This window comes from Danio rerio, chromosome 20 (genome assembly GCF_052040795.2).
Source record: "Danio rerio strain M-AB ecotype USA chromosome 20, GRCz13ab, whole genome shotgun sequence".
In the NCBI taxonomy this organism is placed as follows: Eukaryota; Metazoa; Chordata; class Actinopteri; order Cypriniformes; family Danionidae; genus Danio; species Danio rerio.
In genome coordinates this window covers 22173684-22196358 of record NC_141040.1, presented here as the reverse complement: position 1 = coordinate 22196358, position 22675 = coordinate 22173684, and the positions used below count along the sequence as shown (strand labels likewise).

General features: G+C 34.3%; 1 protein-coding gene and 1 long non-coding RNA gene across 2 annotated transcripts in view; one reads left to right on the top strand and one right to left on the bottom strand.

Moving 5' to 3' along the window:
• Positions 1-22375, bottom strand: part of si:dkeyp-72h1.1 — a 47867-nt gene extending 25492 nt beyond the window's left edge. Inside the window, 1 exon segment of the mRNA NM_001082935.4 lies at positions 22233-22375. The gene's annotated coding sequence lies outside the window, so the exon portion shown is untranslated.
• On the top strand, positions 5015-8051 carry LOC147839132 (uncharacterized). Its single transcript, XR_015518306.1, has 4 exons — positions 5015-5148; positions 6007-6046; positions 6145-6288; positions 7626-8051. It is a non-coding gene; the product is annotated as an uncharacterized LOC147839132 (long non-coding RNA).
• Positions 22376-22675: the final 300 nt, after the last annotated feature.

The following is a 22675-nucleotide window of genomic DNA, read 5'->3' as shown; positions in this document are numbered from 1 at the left end:
TTAGGCAGGTTAGGGTAATTAGGCAAGTTATTGTATAACGATGGTTTGTTCTGTACACTATCGAGAGAAAAAAATAGCTTCAAGGGGCTAATAATTTTGTTCCTAAAATGGTTTTTAAAAAATTAAAAACTGCTTATATTCTAGCCGAATTAAACTAAATAAGACTTTTTCCAGAAGAAAAAATATTATCAGACATGCTGTGAAAATTTCCTTGCTCTGTTAAACATCATTAAGGAAATATTTGAAAAAGAAAAAAAATCAAATTATATATATATATATATATATATATATATATATATATATATATATATATATATATATATATATATTGTGATCATGATTTCGAAAGTATTACATCATTTTGTGAACCTTTATTTTTACCATATGTTGAGCCGCCCCATACAGTTTCATAAATTGCATGGACCTGGAAACCGCTTTGTGTGATGTCACATTTAACAACCAGATGATGAAAGTAATCAGAGAACCTGACTTGTGCACTTGATGTTTTACAGCATGCATATAATATAATTTAAATGGCAGATCAGATATAAAACTTGCGCTTTTGTAAATAATATTAATTAAATAAAATGCAGTGTATCTGACGCTCTAGTCGACGCAGCTTAAATTTGTATATAGTACAGAATTTGAGGATTGGAATCATATCCGTTTAATGAAGATGCATATATGTGGTAAAATGTAACTGGAACCATTTTAAGAAATCAGATAGCTATCCGATCAAAACACAAACAAAAACACATGACAAGTGACAAGGTGAAACAGGCCCATATTACCTGGGTTGGTCTTGTAAATTACAGTACAACAAACGCCTGATAAGCTTGTGCTTGTTCTGTTATTTATTTGTTATAATTTATTAATATATATATAATATTTCTTATACAATATATTGTTTCAACCTACTATTTTTACAGTTGGGGCACACCTACTTTAAAAATCATAACTTTTCAAACAAATGAAATTGTATGAATTTATACAAATTAGCCACTTTTCTGCTAATTTGTAAAATAGATATTTTCCATCAAAGTTGTCCTAAAACTATTGAACAACCCTCATTCTTGAGTTAGGACAACTTTTTTTTTAATTAAAAAAACTTCTGTATATATTGTTTTTTCCTTTGTGCCAAAAATACATTTTAAGTAATTGTAAGTATTAAATATTAAGTAAAGACCATGTTCCATGAAGACATTTTGTAGATGTCCAACTGTAAATATATAAAACCAAATTTTTGAGTAATATACATTGCTAAGAGCGTTACTTAGAGAACTTAAACTATAATTGTTTCAGTATTTAGATTTTTCGAATTCCTCAGATTTCAGATATTGCAGTCCATGAAGTAGGGTCACATTCATGGTTTAAGAATCATTTCATGGTACTATTGTACAAATAGTTGTACAATAGCCAAATATTGTATTCTAAGAAACCATTAGAAAAAGAGAGACTTCTGAATGTTTTATGGTCCATGGTCCCAAATAAAAAACCCTACTTTTAAGAATGTACAATGCTTCTCATTCAGTACTGGATACACGCCGTCCAAGCTCTCACCAAACCTACTTTTGTCGATGTGATGACACACATACTATCACCTGATCATTTGCATGAATAAAACCAGAATCCAGGCTTAGCTGATCTGAGATAAGGCTGTGAAGAGACCACAATGATGCTTTCTTGTGCTTTGATGTAATGAGAAACAGCCAAAAGCACACAGGTGACAGTCCTTCACTACCGAGATCAGCCACTTTAAAGATATTTTTGTTTTATCCGAGAAACCAAAGGTCTCATCAGAGAGGATATTATCCTGTCATTATCATTGTAGTTTACCCTCGAATGAATCAAAGGACGAGGGATGGGTGGAAAAACTGGAGGGTGAGCAGATGAAAGAAAGTTCTGGATATAAAAGAGAAAAAAAAGAATTAAGGGTGTCATCACATCTGAGGTTCGGTTCATTTGCTTTGGACCAAGAGCAACAAAAATTATACATTGTAGCATTTTTCTGCTGATTTTGGGTCCTTTTCACACCACACTGATTGCTTTGATCCGAACCAGTTGAAAAGAACCAAAATGCAGTCATGTGACAAAAACCACTTCACTCATTGGCCAGATGTTATTGAACGTGCTTTCTAAACTGCTTTTCAATTGGTCAGAATTAACATGCAAAAAACATGCAAAAAATTGCAGAACTCCGGCAGGCAAGTAAACAAACAAACCAGCAGACACAATGTCGCTTTTTACTATGAAAGGACAACTGCGCTGGCTGATTGTATCCCTGCTCATAGTATACATTGTAATAAATTCCCAGAATTTCACATGTTACTGTAGTTTTTCACAGTAAATTACATTACTGGATTTAACTGTTAAATTTTATGCATTCAGAGTTTTATTGTGAAATTAAGGCAGGTATCATAATTACATTAAATTACTGTAAAAATGGCTATATTTTTTTCACAGTAGTTATAGGAAATCAAACACTATTAATATTTTATTCAACATAGAAATTAATACACCTGAACTTTTATGCTAGTAAAGGCACTATTTTGATATTTATAAATATTTACTGAAATATTGTTATTATGAATTACCTTACAGTAATTTACAGTTAATTTACATACAGTACCTTACTGTGAAAGCAATGCAATTATTAGCCAGTAATTTACTGTATATTTAGGGTAAAATATTTTACAGTATATTTTTACAGTTTGTTTACATCACTTTAGACTACGGCCCAATCCAATACAATTTTGTACCCCTACCCCTGCCCTTACAACTGAGGGTTAAGGGAAAGGGCTTCAAAATTTACCCCTAAGAATTGGGACAGCCCTACAGCACCTGCACATATCATCATATGTCATAGCGATATCTTGCATCATGTGAGATCAGACGATCGCGACTACTGTAGTTAGTCCAGTTGTGTTATTGTTTGGTATTTATCTTTAGGAAATCACTGAAGGCATACATTGTGTTATTATAACGATCTAATGTGGCAATAAGATTGTAACTGTACTGTGTAGGGCGAAGCAGTGGCGCAGTAGGTAGTGCTGTCGGCTCACAGCAAGAAGGTCGCTGGGTTGCTGGTTCGATCCTCGGCTCAGTTGGCATTTCTGTGTAAGGTATGTGTCGTGGGGGCACTTTTGATCATTTTGGAAAGCCACTTTCTATCCAAGACTACAAAAGGGCATGTGCACTGCACAGGTTGAGCCCTATGTGTGCACGTGCCTGTGTGTGTGGATGTTTTCCAGAGATGGGTTGCGGCTGGAAGGGCACTCGCTGCGTAAAAATGTGCTGGATAAGTTGCCGGTTCATTCTGCTGTAACGACCCCGAATTAATAAAGGGACTAAGCCGACAAAAAAATTAATGAATGAATTTACTGTGTATTTACACAGTGGCCATATTCATCGATGTAAACGCACAAAAACAACATTAACATTATAGCAGACACTGTAAAAAGCTTTTTCTCAGCCACTAGACATTACTGACAGGGTATTCGAGTGTCATCAAGTGTAAGAATGTTGTGGACTACTGTACAGGAGTTTTTATTATGTTATTATAAATTGCAAAATTTAGCATTTTTTGTGTGTTTTTTATATAAAGCATAAAGGTAAAACATGAATGCGGTTATGAATATATTAAAACGTGTTAGTTTTCACAAAAATTTGTGATAATGACAAAAAAATACTAATTTGTGGATCTTCTTACTTCCGGGTTCAGTTCCTTGGTTTCGAGTGTGGTCCTAAAAAATCCAAAAATCAAAGGGCTATTCACCCCTTCCCCTTAGCCCTACGCCTTCAAGCTAAAGAGAATTAGGTCACCCCTACCCCTTGGCTTGCGCACACATAACGAAGGTTAGGGGTAAGGGGAAGGGCTAAGGGGTAGAATTGGGATTGGGCCAAACTATAAACTTTACATTTCGAGAATAAAGCACGGCTGAGCTGGAAAACAATGTTTTAATGCTTTGCAAACTGCGAAGGCGCATCGCAAGTCACTTCACGTCTCTTCTGGAAATATCAGGTAATGTTTTTCCTTCTCTCTCTCTCTCTCTCTCTCTCTCTCTCTCTCTCTCACACTCTCTCTCTGTTTAAAATTGTTGGTAAAGCGCTGTCAACAAATATTTTTCTACCCCATAAGATGAGGCAGAAAGTCCAAAAAGGCGCAGTACTTTTTGCAATTGGGTCTGTTTTAGTTCTAATGTTCTCACTACAAACAAACTGCTCCACGAGGTCTCTGTACGCGTTTTGTGCACACTCGAGTGTGTTTGCTACATTTACACCGGCCCAGACGAACCACACCAAGAGGTAAAACGAACTCTAGTGCGATTCAACCAAACTAAAAAAAGCAGGCGTGAAAAAACCCTAATGCCTTATTCCAACACATTCTCACTCCCAACTCGTCACATACTGACGCTTGGTCAGGAACCCTCGGCGTCAGTTATTGACGCACAGGGTACCCCTTTAGCGTCATATTTAGACGTGCAGGGATTCCCTATAGAATCTGTGCCTGAGCCTGAGGCGTCATATGGAGACGCTGGAGGCTCGTATAATTACTAATAGATGTCAACGCAATTTTTAAAACCTGATTTACGCCTATTATCTTAGTTTTCTTATTTTAAAAATATGTAATTTTTATTTTGTTCATGAAAAGCGTCTGTAAACGGGGTCGAAACTACTGTATGAATAAACTTCGGCCCACGTGACATCCCTTCACGGTGAGTATAACGCCGCTCTGCTATTGGTCAAACTGCATCAGCGGTGAGTTCTCAGATTAGTTCAACTGTCAACATTAAATATTACGTTAATGCTGCATAATATATTTTTATTGGAGATTAGTTGGTGTTTATAAATATGTTATCATTTACTTTATATTTAATGAGTGAAAATATATTCGGTTGTCCAGTTTAGGGTAACTATGCCTAATAAAACTTTGATTCATTCATATTATTTATTATTTACTTTATTATTTTACTTTAAAAAATATTAAATTTCAAGTACTAAGTTTAAAAATGTTTTCAGCTGATATTTTTCATTTTAAATTATTTATTAAAGTTGGGGTCATTGTATGTGGCGATCTATTTTTTACAGTCTATGCTCGCTATCCCAAGGTTCATTGCGATCCCAAGGTTCACTGCGGTTTTCCACAGGGTAAGTAAAAAGTAAACAAATAAACACGATTTGTTGATAAAGCATGTACTGTAAACTAGCGACGTTATCTAATTACATCAAGTTCATTTATTAAAAACATATTTTTCTCACATATAACGTTGGTCATGCATTAGAACAATATACATTTTAAGATAAGGAACAGTGTAACCAGATTGTTGTTTTCCACAATAGAATTCGTGCAAAATCTATATATAATATGCAATATGCAACTCTAATAATACAAATGTATTCATAATTGTTTCAATATTAAAGAACATCACGTGTTTCCAAAGGTTTATTGTAAAAACAATTATTTTCCATGCCTTAAAACACACACACACACACACACACACACACACACACACACACACACACACACACACACATATATATATATATATATATATATATATATATATATATATATATATATAGCATAACAAAAGCTCAAGTATAACTTAAGCTGATGTATGTCACACAATGAATATCATACACTATTACCAGTACAATTTGGCCTTTACCAATTTATTTAATAAAATAAAGAATCTATCATCTCTAAATTGTGGTAAAGAGGCACAACAAGCTGTCTTCTTTTCAAATATTATGTCAGTCAGGATGGTAATGGTAAAACTCAAGGATTACCTTGCACCTTCTCAGAAATGTACCATTGATCAAATGTATTACAAGTGGCTGGATTGTTTTTAACACAAGCAACGTTTTTTTAAATCATTATCTTAAACAGATTAAGGCTCATTTTGGACTACACTTACATTACTTTACAACTGCTTAATGCAGTACTGATGTATCTAGTAGTTTAGTGGGTTTAACTAATGTCACATCTGTTTTTATTCATTTCAGATGCAGAAACTTTTGACATATGAATTCATCTTGACTAAGGGTAATGTTTTTGTTCAGAATTAATCATTATTTAAAATCATTGTATTTTCTTTGTTATTATGTACAGATTTTAAAAGAATGTACTTTCTTTTAATAAAGAACTCTTCACAGCACTGCAGCTAAACAGTCACAACCTCACAGAGCTGCACAACTGCCCCACTCAGATCAGTGTTGAAGCTGGAACCTCATCTTGTGTACAGCAAAGGCAGAGCTGAAAATTCACTGTTTGTCTTGTATTGTGTGGTAAGTCATAGTTTTATTAATTTTTTTATTTTATTGCAACACTAAGTTGTCCATTCTGTGGCCAATATGATATAAAGGGCCTAAAATGGGACTGACGTGATCATTGTTTTGATTTCTAGATAAGTACTCATGGGGCTACACATGCAGCTGAAGTTAGCTTCATTGAGTAGGACATTTCTTTCAGTATACTCTTAAAGAGATTCACCCAAAAATGAAAATTCTGTCATTATTGACTCATCCTTCACTTGTTCCAAATATGTCTGACTTGCTTACTTCAGTTAAACACAAAAAAATTATATTTTAAAGAAAGATGAAAACCTGCAAACATTAACTTCCATAGTATTTGTTTTTTCCTACTATGTATGTCAATGTTTTCAGCTTTCCAGCTTTCTTCAAAAAACTTCCTTCATGTTCAACACAAAGTAACTTGGAAGTTTTTAAAAAAGGTTTACAACCACTTAAAGGAGAGTAAATAGTTAAACTGTTCCTTTAACCCAATCTAGTTGACTTTACTAGAAAATTGTATAGAAACCCAGTGGCTTAAACCTCTTACATTTTATACAAGGTACAACTTAACTGCCGTACTTGAATTAAAATATTACTGTAAGTTCAAGAAGATTGTAAAGGTTCTAGGTTAATTTAAAGTGGGCTGTTTAGTTTCACCTTGTGTAAAAACATAAAGGATTTAAGACAACATGTTTCTATGCAGTTTTCTAATAAAGTCAACTAGTTTGGGTTAAGAGTGTAATGGGTTACAGTAATAGCAGTGAATCATGCAGGCATAAAATAAATGTTTAGCCATGTAAAGCAATAAGCTTGTTATAATTTAGAAATATTTTAGGGTGAAGCACAGTATGCTGTTGTAGTTTTCATATAATTGAGGAGTCAAACATGAGATGTGTTTTAAATTGCAAGACGTGAATTAACAATATGTTCATCAAGATTCAAATCTTGCATCTTATATTTTTTAAGGTTTTGGCCCAATAATACCCATATTCTGCTATTTAAAAAATCATGCTGGAATTTGTGTCAGCATTCCCTTCAATGAAAACTACAACAGTGGACATCAGTGGTGATAAAAATGTATGTGAAGGATAAGGGTGTTCATAATGAGAAGTGCAGTTACTATCCTGATCTCTGAGTTTGTAGAACTGACAGATCTGCTTGGAATAAATGGAAACATGCTGGAAATGTTTAACCTATTATACAGTTAATTCAAGAGTGCCAGGTTTAATGACACTTTACATATATAAATAAATATCACTGAACTTTCTAAATGAAACCTAACACTCATTCTTTGTTCAGTAATGATGTTGTGCACTTCTAATACTTTACAGTGGCAAAACCTGGAATAACACATGGGAGCCCTCCAGGAATTGCTGACACTTTACGCCCAAGTCTCCTCATGCTAACCGGATTGCAATATGACAGTCTAGTCAGCATAAACACCTGGACTCGCCAAGCACACTTTGGTTCTCAGTGTTTTGTAAAAATAGTTTTTGCTATTCTTCAGTAAATACTTGAATATGTTTTGAACTTATTCTACTTTTGATGTTTAAGTTCAGAAAGTTGTTATTATAAACATAATTTGCATTTGTCATGAACTTGACTTCTTGTTGTTGTGAAAGCTGTTTATTATGATGGCATTTCCAAAGGCATCATTTGAAAAGATTTTTTGCAGTGCAGTTTTACTTGAGCTTGACATACCAGATGTATGACATGAATAAATATCACAAAATAAATATAATAATAATAATACAAAATATACATTTCCTTCAATTATAATTGTTTTTAATCATTTATATATGTATGGTAATATATTATTGCATTAAAAACTTATAAAATATATATTTTTGGTTAAAATATATATTTTTGCATTTTTGTGTGATTTTTTATTATTTATTTTTATTTGTGGCATTATAAATAAATTATAAATGTTTCATTAAAAATGTATTGTGTTTATTTGCATACTCATTTACAATGAACTACTATTTATACTATTTAATGGGCACTATATTTGTCATTTAAGTTTGACATATATTTATATTTGTATACCTACATGATGCAGGGTTTAGTTACAGCAAATGCTTGAAATGTTTTCAAACATGAAGCTTTTTTATTATTTTATTATTCGTTTCAAATTAAGTATACTGCCTATGATCTGGTTTTACTATGATCATTTTGCACATCAGGTTACCCCCACAAAGTAATCTCACGGTAAATATACATTTGTATTTTTAATAAGACAATAAATAACATGTAATATTAATACACATTTTGATATTTAAGTTATATTATAAGGTTATAATCAACCTTCAGCCGGAAGATTACCAAATAGAGACAAAGTGTGACGTAGATTGCGACGTTGTGATTGGACTATAACTTCAAAGCCAAATTAAAAGATCCTTCGGGTTGCTAACTATGTTTTGCTAACTTTGCCACTTTACTAACAGTGTCCTTTATCAATGAGTTATCGCTGTGTTTTAAATAGTTAACGATTAACCAAGATCGTAACCCTAAACTTAACCCTAACTACACCTTTCGAGGAACTACAATTTGTAGCGCCATGTCTTTCCCCTCCCATCTATACAGCGACAAAGGATTGTGGGTAATGTAGTTTAAAGCCTTTTTGTAATAAAATGGAACAGATACAAATTTTAATGAACTAAAGACTATCTGAATAAGGTCATTGTGCATATATTTATGACATATATGAAAGCCAGGCATAAATTTGTTATTTTACAATGAGTATTTTTTAAACAGCTTTTATTGACTTGATCAGTATATACCAGACTATTATATCCAACATTATTTATTGAACATAGCATAGGTAATAGTCTTGCTGATATTCTCTCACTCATTTCTCGTTTGAAATGTGAATACTTTTTCCTTTTCTACGGGGCTCTACTCATCCCCTTTGAGTAAAAGGGCAGTTAACCTATGTAGATGTATTATCTTCAACATGGACAAGAAATAGTATTGTCACATGTACAGTTGTGGTAAAAAAAAAAAAAAAAAAAAAGCTGTAAAAATAAGCTAAACATTAGTATCCTCTTTAATTACAAGTTATTAGCAATAGTGATCTATGTTCATCACAAATATTATGAGTTCAGAATAATATGTGTGGATGTAATTCTGAAAGTGTGTTTCATTAATGGTCATCATGTGATGTTTAATTGTTTTCACTTTATTTGAAATATGGATAAAAGCTCTTTTAAAATATGTAAATGTTTATAAATAAAACCTTTTTAAAGACATGTATTTGTTTAAAAACCACTCTTTATCTGATTATTTTTACTTTCTAAATCTTCAACTGTTTGTGTAACAGTATGATTTGATGACAATGGATGAACTTGTGTTTAATAATGATTCCACATCATGTCTTTGTCCTGCATGTGGGTTAATTTGTTAATTATTTTCTTTATGATCAAATGATTGTAAGATTTGCTGCATTGTAAGAATCATGAAAATATTGAGAAATGAGGTAACAATGATGAAAAGATATCCTTTCAAATGCTGCGAATAGTTCAAACCTCCAAATGATTAAAAATACATAGCCATTAACCAACAAAATAAAAATGCAAACATTTAAATTATCTAAACTAGAAGTAAAATAGTTCTGTGCTGTATTTATAAGTTACTGTGTAGTTCTATGTCTACCAAAAATACATAGTTCAATACATATTTTATTTTCATTCATTCATTTTCTTTTTGGCTTAGTACCTTTATTTACCAGGGGTCGCCACAGTGCTATGAACCGCCAACTTTTCCAGCATGTTTTTATGCAGCAGATGCTCTTCCAGCCGCAATCCATCTCTTGGAAAATATTTTATTTTTTATCTTGCATTCAATAAAACATTATACAAAGTTAATTTTTATTTTCAGAATAACAACAGTCGCACTGTTATCTCACAACAAGTGCAGCAGTTTTTTGTTAGACATTCTAACAAATTAATACAAATGTTTCAAAGTAAGGACAAAAATAAAAGGAGATTATTTATTTATTTATTTTTTTTAAGAAAAATCCATGAGGACCAAATAGATCCATCAGATCTTTGATGTAAATCATAGGTTAATTTTTCCAGAGGTAGAAGTGTGGTTGCCTGACTCAGCCACATATTGACTGGAGGTATCTGAGCAGTTGACCATAATAATGTACATTTTTTGCCCAAGTATATGCAAAAATTAAATTTATCATAAAAATGTATCATAAAATTAATATTTTAAAAGCTCTTAATGTCACTTAATGTAATAATTTCATTTTAATATAGAGTTCCTTAAATCGTTATATGTTGTAAGCAGTTAGGCATACAATAATGGTCTTAATTTACAACACTGATTGATTTTAGAGGAATGCTTACATACTGTACATATCTATGTATTTAAAAAAAAAAAAAGACAATTTGGTTATAGATGATGACAATTTTATTTAATTTTTTACAGATTTTATTACATGCTTTAGATTCAGGGTTAAGGTCATCCTCTTCTGGATTACAGTAAAAGAAAATCCACAGTCAATGTCATACTCATCAGCTGGAGCTTTATTTAAAAAAAATCTATGTTCTCTGCTCCAGCCAAAACTTGCAGGTACCTTGCAGGTCTCTAGATTGCACCATCGTATTGTTGTTTATTTCTCAGTTATTTTGTTGCTTTTTGAGAATGATGATCCATAGACCTTTTAACCCCTCTTCGTTAAGGCCACATGTCGAATCTTAAAAGAAGAACACAACAACATTAAAATATATTAATATCCTTTGGACTGGGTAACCTTATGCTTATGTCTGTGCCAAAAAATACAAATACATACCAGTACATTTCAGTAGCAAACAAGCAGGAAAGTTATTTGAAAGAACCAGGATGAGTTGAAAGGTATTTATAGTGGTTGGCCATCTCTGCCACAAGAATCCACTGCTTCTCCTGAAGAATCCTGACTAGCAGGATGATGTTGAACACCCTCCTCTTTGTTGCTGGGTCAGCAGAGTCTGAAATATATTTATGAAAAGAAAGTTGAATAACAAGGATTATACGTCAACTTTTAAAGAATCAACACTGACAGAAGTCTAGTGTACATACCATGCAATATGACGAAGACATCCACATCACTTCTTCTTTTTGTTGTCTTTGCTTCTGCTACTGAAAAAAAAATGACAGTAATAGTAACACAATTTTTCATGACTACATGTAATATTAATAAGAATTTCCTCACCCTCTGCCCACTCCTCTACATCACAGACCAAAGTCTTCCAATTGGTTTCCAGTCACTGCCAGTTTCATGGATTCTGTTTTCCAACTTGCTTTGCAGAGCTGTTGCGGTCTACAATGATAAGCAATCAAAAAATCACAATACTATTTAAATAGGTTACTGAACAACTAAAACAAATTCTACTGGATATCGTTACCTTCTGATATCAACAGGTCAGCGAGATGGCCAAATTGTTGAATATCTGCTAATTCCAGCACATGACCATGAGAGTTACAGTAGCATGTCTGGTCACTGCAATCCTATAGAAGAAATATTGCACTGTTCAACCTCCTTCCCAAAAGTAAAACCAGGCATATCCTGGTATGCCTCACTCCATTTCACCTGGTTAACATATACAAACAAACAAACAAACAAATAAATAAATAAGTAAACCAATAAGTTTTGGCATTTACTTGTAGATCAGTTTAAGACAATTACATAGTTCATCTATCTCAGATATAAACTCATGTGATTAGGCATGAAACACACTAAAATCATGGGCTTAAAGATGGTGCTGAAACTTTGGACAGCTTTTTGCAACTCTTTGGAGGTAGTGTCATTAGTTGATGTAGTCCACAAATCTTCCTGTCAATTCTTAATCCTTAGCTGTAAATAAACCTTCAAAAATGCCAGTGTTTGAAAAAGGAATGAAACAGTACAGAACAAGTGCATAACAGTTTATATCTTCTAATCTAATTTTACTAGGTGAACATCAAAGAGCTGTTTTCTTGTTAATTTAGTTTCAACACATACAGTTTAAAGTACCTCGTGCATTCTTGAAATGGTTATGCTTATGGTTCATATCTACTTAAATTGGCAGTATATCTAGTGTGGAAGCAGAACAGATCAAGCTCTTCCTTGCAAATACTATCCACCTTGTATTGCACAGACTCCCACTCAAGAATATCTCAGAAAAATGTCTGCTGAGATCTTAGCAGTCCATTAAAAATAATTATACCAACATCTTTTCCACCAATGGAAAGAATATAAAAATACTTTAGGATATATTAATACTTGCATGACCAAATCTGAGATAAAAAGGCCATCAGTATGCCTTAGTTTAAATAAAACCAAAATTTTACTCTAGCCCACTGTCCCCTAGGTCTACAGATACAGGGACTAATGGAAACAATGAAATACACACTGACAGTCACTGGAGCAAGGCCCTCTCACAGTTGGGAAGATTGGAGTTCCTATGAGCTGTACCAGATAAAAACAACAAAAAAATGTACATTTATAACATTTCTAACTTATCCGAAGACTAGTAGACAAGCAGCATAAGCAGTTCTAATTTCCTAAACCCCAATGTGGGCAGTTGATGGCCTATAAGGTGTCATAAAATCAGACAAAACAAAATACTTTCTGAAAAAGAAAAAAAATGGTTGGCCACTATCAACACCCAGAACAATTAGTTTTAAACAGTTAGGCCACAATATTTTGTGAGCTTATGCTGTAGTTTTTTAATGTTTGTCATAAACAATAGTAATAGTAAAACTAATGCGTTTCTTTCTGTTATTACAATAGTAGTGAAAGAATAAATGCATTTTATCTCATACAATCACATATGCCTAAACAATGTAGATATTTAATATACATGGAATGAAAAACTTCACTAACCCTTGACTGATTCCAGAGTGGTCTTGGCCTTCCTTACATGGTGGTGCTTCCTGCAGATCACCAAGTTGTCATCAAAACTTGAGCTTATAATTGAGATCTTGATGATAAATCTGAGTATTGAGGAATCACTCATGGTGATAGGCAGAAACAGGCTGAAAGACACAAGAATTAATCAAACAAATATAAATGTGTTAACAGAGATAGAGAGAGACACAAGTGCAATTTAACATATAAACATGGGTAAAGTGATTTTACTTTTTGCTTATTAGAAAACAAAATTGGATTTTTAAAGAAATCTAAAGAACCTGAAAAGAGCAAAGAAAAAATATTCATATCTGAACAGTGAACACCTTATAATGTACACCTGTATATATATATATATATATATATATATATATATATATATATATATATATATGTGTGTGTGTGTGTGTGTGTGTGTGTGTGTGTGTGTGTGTGGTAGATTAAGCTATTTTTTTTGTTTAGTTTTGTGTTGTACAATGAATAAAATGTGCTCAGACGGGCAAAATTTCTGACTTTTTTCCTTTAAAGGCATGGAAAATAATTGTTTTTACAATAAACCTTTGGAAACACTTGATGTTCTTTAATATTAAAACAATTACGAATACATTTGTATTATTAGAGTTGCATATTGCATATTATATATAGATTTTGCACGAATTCTATTGTGGAAAACAACAATCTGGTTACACTGTTCCTTATCTTAAAATGTATATTGTTCTAATGCATGACCAACGTTATATGTAAGAAAAATATGTTTTTAATAAATGAACTTGATGTAATTAGATAACGTCGCTAGTTTACAGTACATGCTTTATCAACAAATCGTGTTTATTTGTTTACTTTTTACTTACCTTGTGGAAAACCGCAGTGAACCTTGGGATCGCAATGAACCTTGGGATAGCGAGCATAGACTGTAAAAAATAGATCGCCACATACAATGACCCCAACTTTAATAAATAATTTAAAATGAAAAATATCAGCCGAAAACATTTTTAAACTTACTACTTGAAATTTAATATTTTTTTAAAGTAAAAAAATAATAAATAATATGAATGAATCAAAGTTTTATTAGGCATAGTTACCCTAAACTGGACAACCGAATATATTTTCACTCATTAAATATAAAGTAAATGATAACATATTTATAAACACCAACTAATCTCCTATAAAAATAAATTATGCAGCATTAACGTAATATTTAATGTTGACAGTTGAACTCATCTGAGAACTCACCGCTGATGCAGTTTGACCAATAGCAGAGCGGCGTTAAACTCACCGTGAAGGGATGTCACGTGGGCCGAAGTTTATTCATACAGTAGTTTCGACCCCGTTTACAGACGCTTTTCATGAACAAAATAAAAATTACATATTTTTAAAATAAGAAAACTGTGATAATAGGCGTAAATCAGGTTTTAAAAAGTTTGTTGACATCTATTGGTAATTATACGCGCCTCCAGCGTCTCCCTATGACGCCTCAGGCTCAGGCACAGATTCTATAGGGAATCCCTGCACGTCTAAATATGACGCTAAAGGGGTACCCTGTGCGTCAATAACTGACGCCGAGGGTTCCTGACCAAGCGTCAGTATGTGACGAGTTGGGAGTGAGAACGTGTTGCTTATTCACACGGGGCGTCAGCTGCAAAGCTCCATTAACCTTTAATGGGAGACGTCGGGCATTGCCGAACTGCATTGTGGATCGGTCGGCGCTGCTTCAGAGGCGTTGCTCGCTGCAGAAGTTGGAACTTTTTCAACTTATTAAGCGCAGACGGAAGCGTCAGCCAATCAGATCACATTATGCAAATACACCAGCTCAGACAGTAGCCCATTGCTGACTAATTTCATTGACTGATGCTGCTATGACTATCGTGTCAGCCCCAAATTCAGACATGCCCTCTGTCAAGCGTTGATGCTGAAGCCCAATGTGAATGGGGCGTAAAGCACACTAAAAATTAAATAATGAACCAAAGAATTACACTCCAACAATCCACACTTGATAAAACAAACTTACACGCTACGATCTTAGCTATCAATAAAATCACAGCAGTGAAAACACTGAATCATCCACAAACAAATAAATAAATAAATAAACTTTTTTTTAACTAAAAGCACTATTCAGATTAATTAGCAGCGCACAGATGCTGGATGGTGGAAAGATAAAGAAACTAAGCTGTTTATTTTCTCTGCCTTTAATGTTGGTGGAAAATGGACTGATTATTCATGCTTGCCATTATGTTGATGGTGACCAGCACAAACGCAGCTCACTCCCCTGTTAGCATACAGGCTTTTTCATTGGTGAAAGTGAGCGGCAAAGACAAAAGAGGCTTGAGTGAGGGATCAAAGGGCTGTGCGTGTGCTTGGTGCCATTTATAGTGAGACAAAGCACTGTAGAAACTGGCTTTGTAGACGGCCATACAAAGACTTCATATGCTCATCAAAATATTTTCAGTCAGGCAACCCTGAAAAACAGTGCAGGTGTTATTGTGGCCCATTGCACTTGTGAGTATCCGTTGCTTTAAAACTGGAGTGCGGGTGGGTTTCAAATGCTGTTTTCTACTATTCTACTAATTAAGATGTCTCGCTGTGCGTCGCTCAGTGTTTCTGTGAAAAATAGAGATGGTATCTGAATAATTTAATACGACTGAGTGCAACAGACCTCACCACCCCTTTCCTGGTGGCATGGAAAATCTTACTCAAATATAGGCAAATGACCAGTGCTGGACTGCAGTCAATAGCACTCTTGCAGCTAAATATTACCATCACAACTGCTCACACAAATTCAGCATGTCAGCTTTGAAACAAATAACTGCAGAGAACAATGTGGAAGCGAAAGCCAGAGCTTATTGCAAAACAAACAACTGGATGTACAATTGGACAGATTTGTGAATAAACTGTTGAAAAGCATCGCCATTGTGAATGATTAAACAACTAGAGCCTTTAAATCTGCCTATATGTCCATTAGAATTGCAGATGTAGACAGAAATTGAGTTTTTTCCACATGACAATGTCAAATCTGACATTGTTTACTCACTCACTTTTGCTTAACCCCTGAGTAATTTTTGCCTTTTTCATTTTTTCAATCATTTTGGCTGTTAATACTAAGAGCATATGTTGAAAAGTTGCATTGGAGTCTTATTATATTACCCTCATTTCATTTCATTTCATTTGTTTTACACAACACAGACTCATTCTGAAAATGTTCTACTATTAGGGCTGGGCCGATAAACAATATTATATCAAACCGCAATGGGATTTATGTCAATAACAATGTTAAGCTCTAGACTTTTTACTCTATAGTGATCTAAGAGCCAATCACACAGCAGAAAAGTGCAACAATGGGAATCTAAAGGTGTGTTGATATTAGAGATGTACAGAATTTTCTGCCACCGAAAATTTCATTCATTCATTCATTTTCTTTTCAGCTTAATCCTTTTATTAATCTGGGGTCGCCACAGCCAAATGAACCGCCAACTTATCCAGCATATTTTTTATGCCCTTTCCACCTGCAACCCATCACTAGGAAACATCCATGCACACTCATTCACTATGGACAATTTAGCCTACCAAATTCACCTGTACTGCATGTCTTTGCACTTGTAGGGGAAACCAGAGCACCCGAAGGAAACCCATGCGAACAAGGAGAACATGCAAACTCCACACAGAAACGTCAACTGACCCAGCTGGGGCTCAAACCAGTGACCTTCTTGCTGTAAGGCGAATGTGCTACCCACTGCGCCACTGTGCAGCCCCCCACCAAAAACTTTGTCTGCCGAAAAGTTTACGCCATTTAATGGACCCTCTAATTTGTGTGGTTTCAGTCATTGTTGGGGTACTTTTGTTAAAGGGTCACGAAACACCAAAACAAATTTTTTGAGCTGTTGACAGTGGTATATGTGTCCCACACTGCTAAAAACACTATTATGACACCTATATTTCACTAAAAAGTGTAAATTGGTTGTTTTTGCGTTATTTCAAGCAAATTCGTACTTCCTGTTTGAAACGAATTTTTGAAGCTGCGTCACGGTCATGACATAATAGCGTTGTATTCCAGCGTGCAGACTGGACGTCTGTGCCAGAGTGTGCCTTATTACGTCTTACAGTGTGATACATTAATGCATGAGTAAGGCTTGGTTCAAACCAATCAGCGCGCTCTATTTTGCAACTTCATTAATATTCATTAGTGTCACTGTTTACACCAGAGACGCCACGTTGTGTTGGCAAAACAAGCGTGGAGTGTTGCTTTTATAGTTTGCTGCAGTTAAGTTTCGTTTTCATTTTCTCTCTGTGAGAACTCAGAGTCACGTGTGGATTAACAGTGTACGCGACGCTCGACAACAATAACTTACGTGTCTAAGGAGGATTATTGTTTACCTGAGAGCTGTTCTCATCTGCAAACGCTGAAATCCAGATTTGCTTGTAGTCTTCTCTTCATAAAGACGCGGCTCTAGTTGCTGGTGATTGTCCTGTCTCTACAGATTTGGTAAGTGAGCGACCAGTGCTCTTTGTTTATTCAGTTTGTTCGTATCGAATTAAGTTAACTATTGCACTGAGTGCAAACTTGTTAGCACCGCATTTAGTGACCGGAATAACACACGCGGCTTTCTGACGCTACCTGCTGAGTGCATCTAAGTTTCCGGGAATTGCGGAGCTTTTTTTCCTCTCATTCGCCGTGCGGTATCAAACATTGCATGAAAAATACACGCTTAGAGCAGATCCTCGAATCAAATATCGCGTTTTTCGCGAGGGGCATGAATGAATTCCCTGAATGAAAGAGTCAAACTGCAGTTAAAGTCCAACATTTAATAATCTGGCAAAAAATTCAACTACAGATGTCCATGTAGGTTAAACACAATGACTGTAAAAAATACACCATCACTTTCTCGTGTGTGTATTTTGACTGAAACTCGCGCGTGCCCAAATAGACACTCCCACACCATCCCACTTTAGTTCCTCCGACACTCCCCCCTAAACAGAGCTGGACACGCCCGCTTTTCTGACTTTTTCCAAAGTAGAGGTGTGAAAACACCCTGCTGAAACGAGGGGGTTTCATGGCCCTTTAAACCTGGAAGCATTAACAACTATATATCCTTATCCTTCAATATGGAAAAATTATATATATATATATATATATATATATATATTTTTTTTTTTTTTTTTTTCTTTTTTTGGAGGAGCTATATTTTTTTTGCAATTTTTGTTTTTCGCAAATCCACCAGAGGCTGCTGTATGTGCTATTTGAGATCTCGAATTTGTCTCGCGTAAATCCACCAGAGGCCACTGTTGACTGACTGACTGACTGATCGACTGACCAACCCTCCTCCTTCTGTAAACCCAACCAATAGTGTTTTCAAAAGCACCAGTTGACCTATCCAGCCACTTCCCTGAACCCAACTGACAGTTTTAAAAATCATTACAGAAAAAGAAAAGCCCTCGCCAAATTTTTATCGCGTTTTCAGATTTTACCACATTCTCACCCTGTTTTTTACTTGTTTATTTTATTTTTTGGACTCTGTTTTTGTCTCTTTTTGTCACTTTCTAGAACTACTTATCACCAGACTCAAACCTAGTCATCGTGGTCAACTCTTTGCATTTCAAGTTGGCCGACATGGCAAGCTAATGGACAAACTGGAAACAGTGGGAAAGGCATTTATACGGAGGTAGGCGTGAAAAAATAAAACGCCTTAACACCCCCTTTTATGGTCTTCTATTGTGTAGCTGACCTTCCACTTTCTCCCGACCCCGGAAGTAAGGTTTTGGAAGCTCGACAGAGGGCAGAACAGAGCAGCGCCTCCTTGTGGCACTTTGAGAAAATGGGAGAGCATTTTATTCGCCACAGTGTCATACCACCCCGTACTATTCGTTGTAAAGATGAAAAGCAGCCATATGTATCTCTGACTACATAATTCGCGACCTCCAGAAATGTAAAGGATACGTTTACAGAATGAACCTACGTTGGTTTTACACTTGGTATAAAAATAGTAACATAAAAGACCTTCTGGACAAAAATGTCCTCAAAGCAAATTATTAAAATTATAATAATCACTCATAAAAATGCTCCTTGTTCAAACTACTTAATTAAAATGAGCTGAAACAACACTATTCTTCATTTTTTTGGGACAACTTATTTGTTTATGCTTAATCCACTTAAACTTAATTGATTTGTGTTGGGACAACATGAATGAATTGTGTAGAATTTTTACAGTGTTTTTACCCAGAACCATTTAATCATAAAAAGCATGCATTCACTCATTCATTATCCTTCGGTTTAGTCCCTTTATTCATCAGGGGTCACCACAGCTAAATAAACTGCCTTACCTAGCATATGTTTTCACACAGCAGAATCCCTTCCACCTGCAACCCAGTATTAGAAAACATCCATACACACTCATTCACACACACTACGAGCAATTTAGTTTGTTCAATTCACCTATAGTGCATGTCTTTAGACTGCAGAAGAAACCTGAGCACCCGGAGGAAACCCACGCGAACACAGAGAGAACATGCAAACTCCACACAGAAATGACAACTGACCCAGCCGGGACTCAAACCAGCGACCTTCTTGCTGTGAGGTGACAGTGCTAACCACTGAGCCACCTTGTCGCCCCATAAAAAGCATGCAAATTTTGTTAATAAGCTTTAATTTTCTAAAAATGTGAGTTTTTCTTTTACTATAGTGACCATTTTTCAGGTTTTAAGGAAATATATAGGCATGTAAAGCAAATGCTTTTTCCCGTTTTCTGCTTCTAAGCTCTGCACACCAGTTGATATTAATGATGCAGTTATATCTATGTGGGTGTAGATATCAGAATGTGTTTTGTACCTGTGTGAGGTGGATTTTCTTTCATAGAAAAACAAGAGGCATTATATAAATGAACTGGAATTTAAAGGGTTAAAATCTTTAAAGCTATTGAATTTTAATCTGGCTGGATGCTGTAAAAGAAATCTGTTGGCGAGGGAAAATAAATCACCGTTTTACCATTTATTTTATGAATCTAATTGATTTCATCCCTTGACTGGAATATAGGGCTTATTGTAATGAAGGTGTTATTCAAAATATTTGTGATATTTTCTCTGAAATGCCAAAAATTTCAATTGTCAAAGTCTGAATCAGCTGTAAATTTGCCTTCATGTGTTTTCAGACTTCAAGCGGAGCGGAATAACTATGCTTGCTATTTTAATGCAGCATGATATATCTGTTGCAATATCTCTATTCAGTCCACTGCATTACTTTCCTCAAAATTTTTTCTTTAGTTTTCTTAATTCTCACTTTAACAACATGAATAAACATACTGACCATTTGTGTTCTTTTCTCCAAATTTATGATATATCCCATAGATAATTCATTGGAATCCACCGGGAAACCTTACGTATCCTTTCAGAATTTTCACATGAATGTATTATGGTTTCGAATGCATTCAAATACAATTTGTTATGTTAAATTACAGAAATTATTTTGAAATATTATGACTCAATGTTTTCGTTTAAGAACATTTCAATTTACAATGTTGCATAATAACATAAACTATCTATACTTCAACTTTTTCATTAAATAATGATGTTTCAAAGATATTAAAGATTTTACATTTCCTGTCACTTTTTGAGACTGAAGGAGAGTAGTGAAAGTAAGAAATGAGTCAACAAGAGCCTCACTATATCCAGTTTATGTAAATACAATGCTAAACATAATTGAGTACACCCCATTTTGAAAATTACTATTTTTATCCATTTCTCAGTGAATTTATTTTGGTGCATTTACACAAAACAGATTTATTAAACAGATATATTTATTAAAATAATATTTTAGTCACAGAACATCTTTAGAAATTGAAAGATAATACAATTCAATTCAAGTAAAATATTTATTTTTAATTACAACCTACAAAATTTCAACTAAATTGTTTAATTTTTTTGGTTTATCTTGATTTTTTCCTTTTTACAATTTGTATTTAATATTTTTCTATTACATATACATTTGGCTGTACTAGTTTTTGGACCGTTATCATAAGTTATTTTGTTAGATAAGCTCCAGATTTGGTTTCAGTACTGTGAGTAATCTAATGTATATGCATTATGCACAAATATAAAATTGTATAGCTTCCTATTAAAAAGAAGAGTTTAAAAGAGATTTGTGAGCACGTATATGCTGAGCATTATATATATATATATATATATATATATATATATATATATATATATATATATATATATATATATATATATATATATATATAATTTTGTTTGTTTGGTTTTGTTTTTAAAGCTGAAGAGTCACAAATTGTTTACAATGGGTTTTATGTTAGTTACTCTCATATGGGGGCACTATAGGAAAATAGGAAAATAGGAAAAATTCTAAATCACGTGATGCACTCCTATTAAAATGACTGGATTTATCGCGCGGAATTTTGGCTAAATCTAATCCGTGATATCCTAGATTGACCAATCAGGATCTATCCGAAGTAGCTAGATCACTTTATCCACGCAATAACGAGATTGGATTACCTAAAATGTGTGATTTTATCAGATTGTGTTACTGATTTCAGGACTTGCCGTGCGAGGTACATTTCAGAAGTAATTGACAATGTAAATGAATGGAAAGAAAATCTCACACGTAGTTAAATGAATATCACAATAGCTAATTTTCAATAACAGATTCAGAATGTTGGTGTTATACTAACTAAAACACCTGTTACTGTTAAAAATGTTATAGAAAATGAGGTACCATTTGAATGCATAATTATGATAACTGTATCTAGCTCTTATTTTCCACGAAAAAACATATTGGTGGCAGAATAGCACATGTATTCAGCTACAAGCAGCAAGAACTCGAAAATAAGTTTTCATTTATGTCATTAACTCTTGCTTCAGCATCAAATACTTGCTCTTTTAATACATTCAGAGACTTTACAAAAACACACTTCGGTTAATATTTCACAAAATCTGAAAATATCTCGCACATCATTCAATTTTTATTCTTTAATGTTGAAGAATCCTTTGCTCCACAGGCAGTTTCTGGCATATTTTTGCTCGGCGTTTGTGCGGCTGATGTGTGAAGTGCTCATCATACCTGCAGCCTTCAGAAGTGTTGTCTGTCCGTGTAAAGCCCGAGTCTGTTGCTCTTTATCCCGTGGATGTGTGTGGAAGACTCAAGTCAGATTCTCCCAGACTGACTCCTGCTACTGTTACCTCAGAGCGCGAGAATGAGAAAGCGACTGTAATTTCACGCGCGCTCACCCGAGTCACAGGAGCACGACTGTGTGTGTGTGCGCGCGCGCGTGCGTGCGTATGAGCGCGTGAGAGACAGGCACCTTTGTGTTCAAGATGCAGATTGTGTAATGAAGATGACTATTGTGCAGTTGTGTAGATAAGCATACTCTTGCACTTTTAATGTTACGGGTAATATACATCCCTGTTATAGGCTATTATGAATTATGAGGGATTATTAATTGAAATCATGGCAAACAGTCCATTTTAAAGTAAATATAGACATCTTTTGAGATTTACTTACTT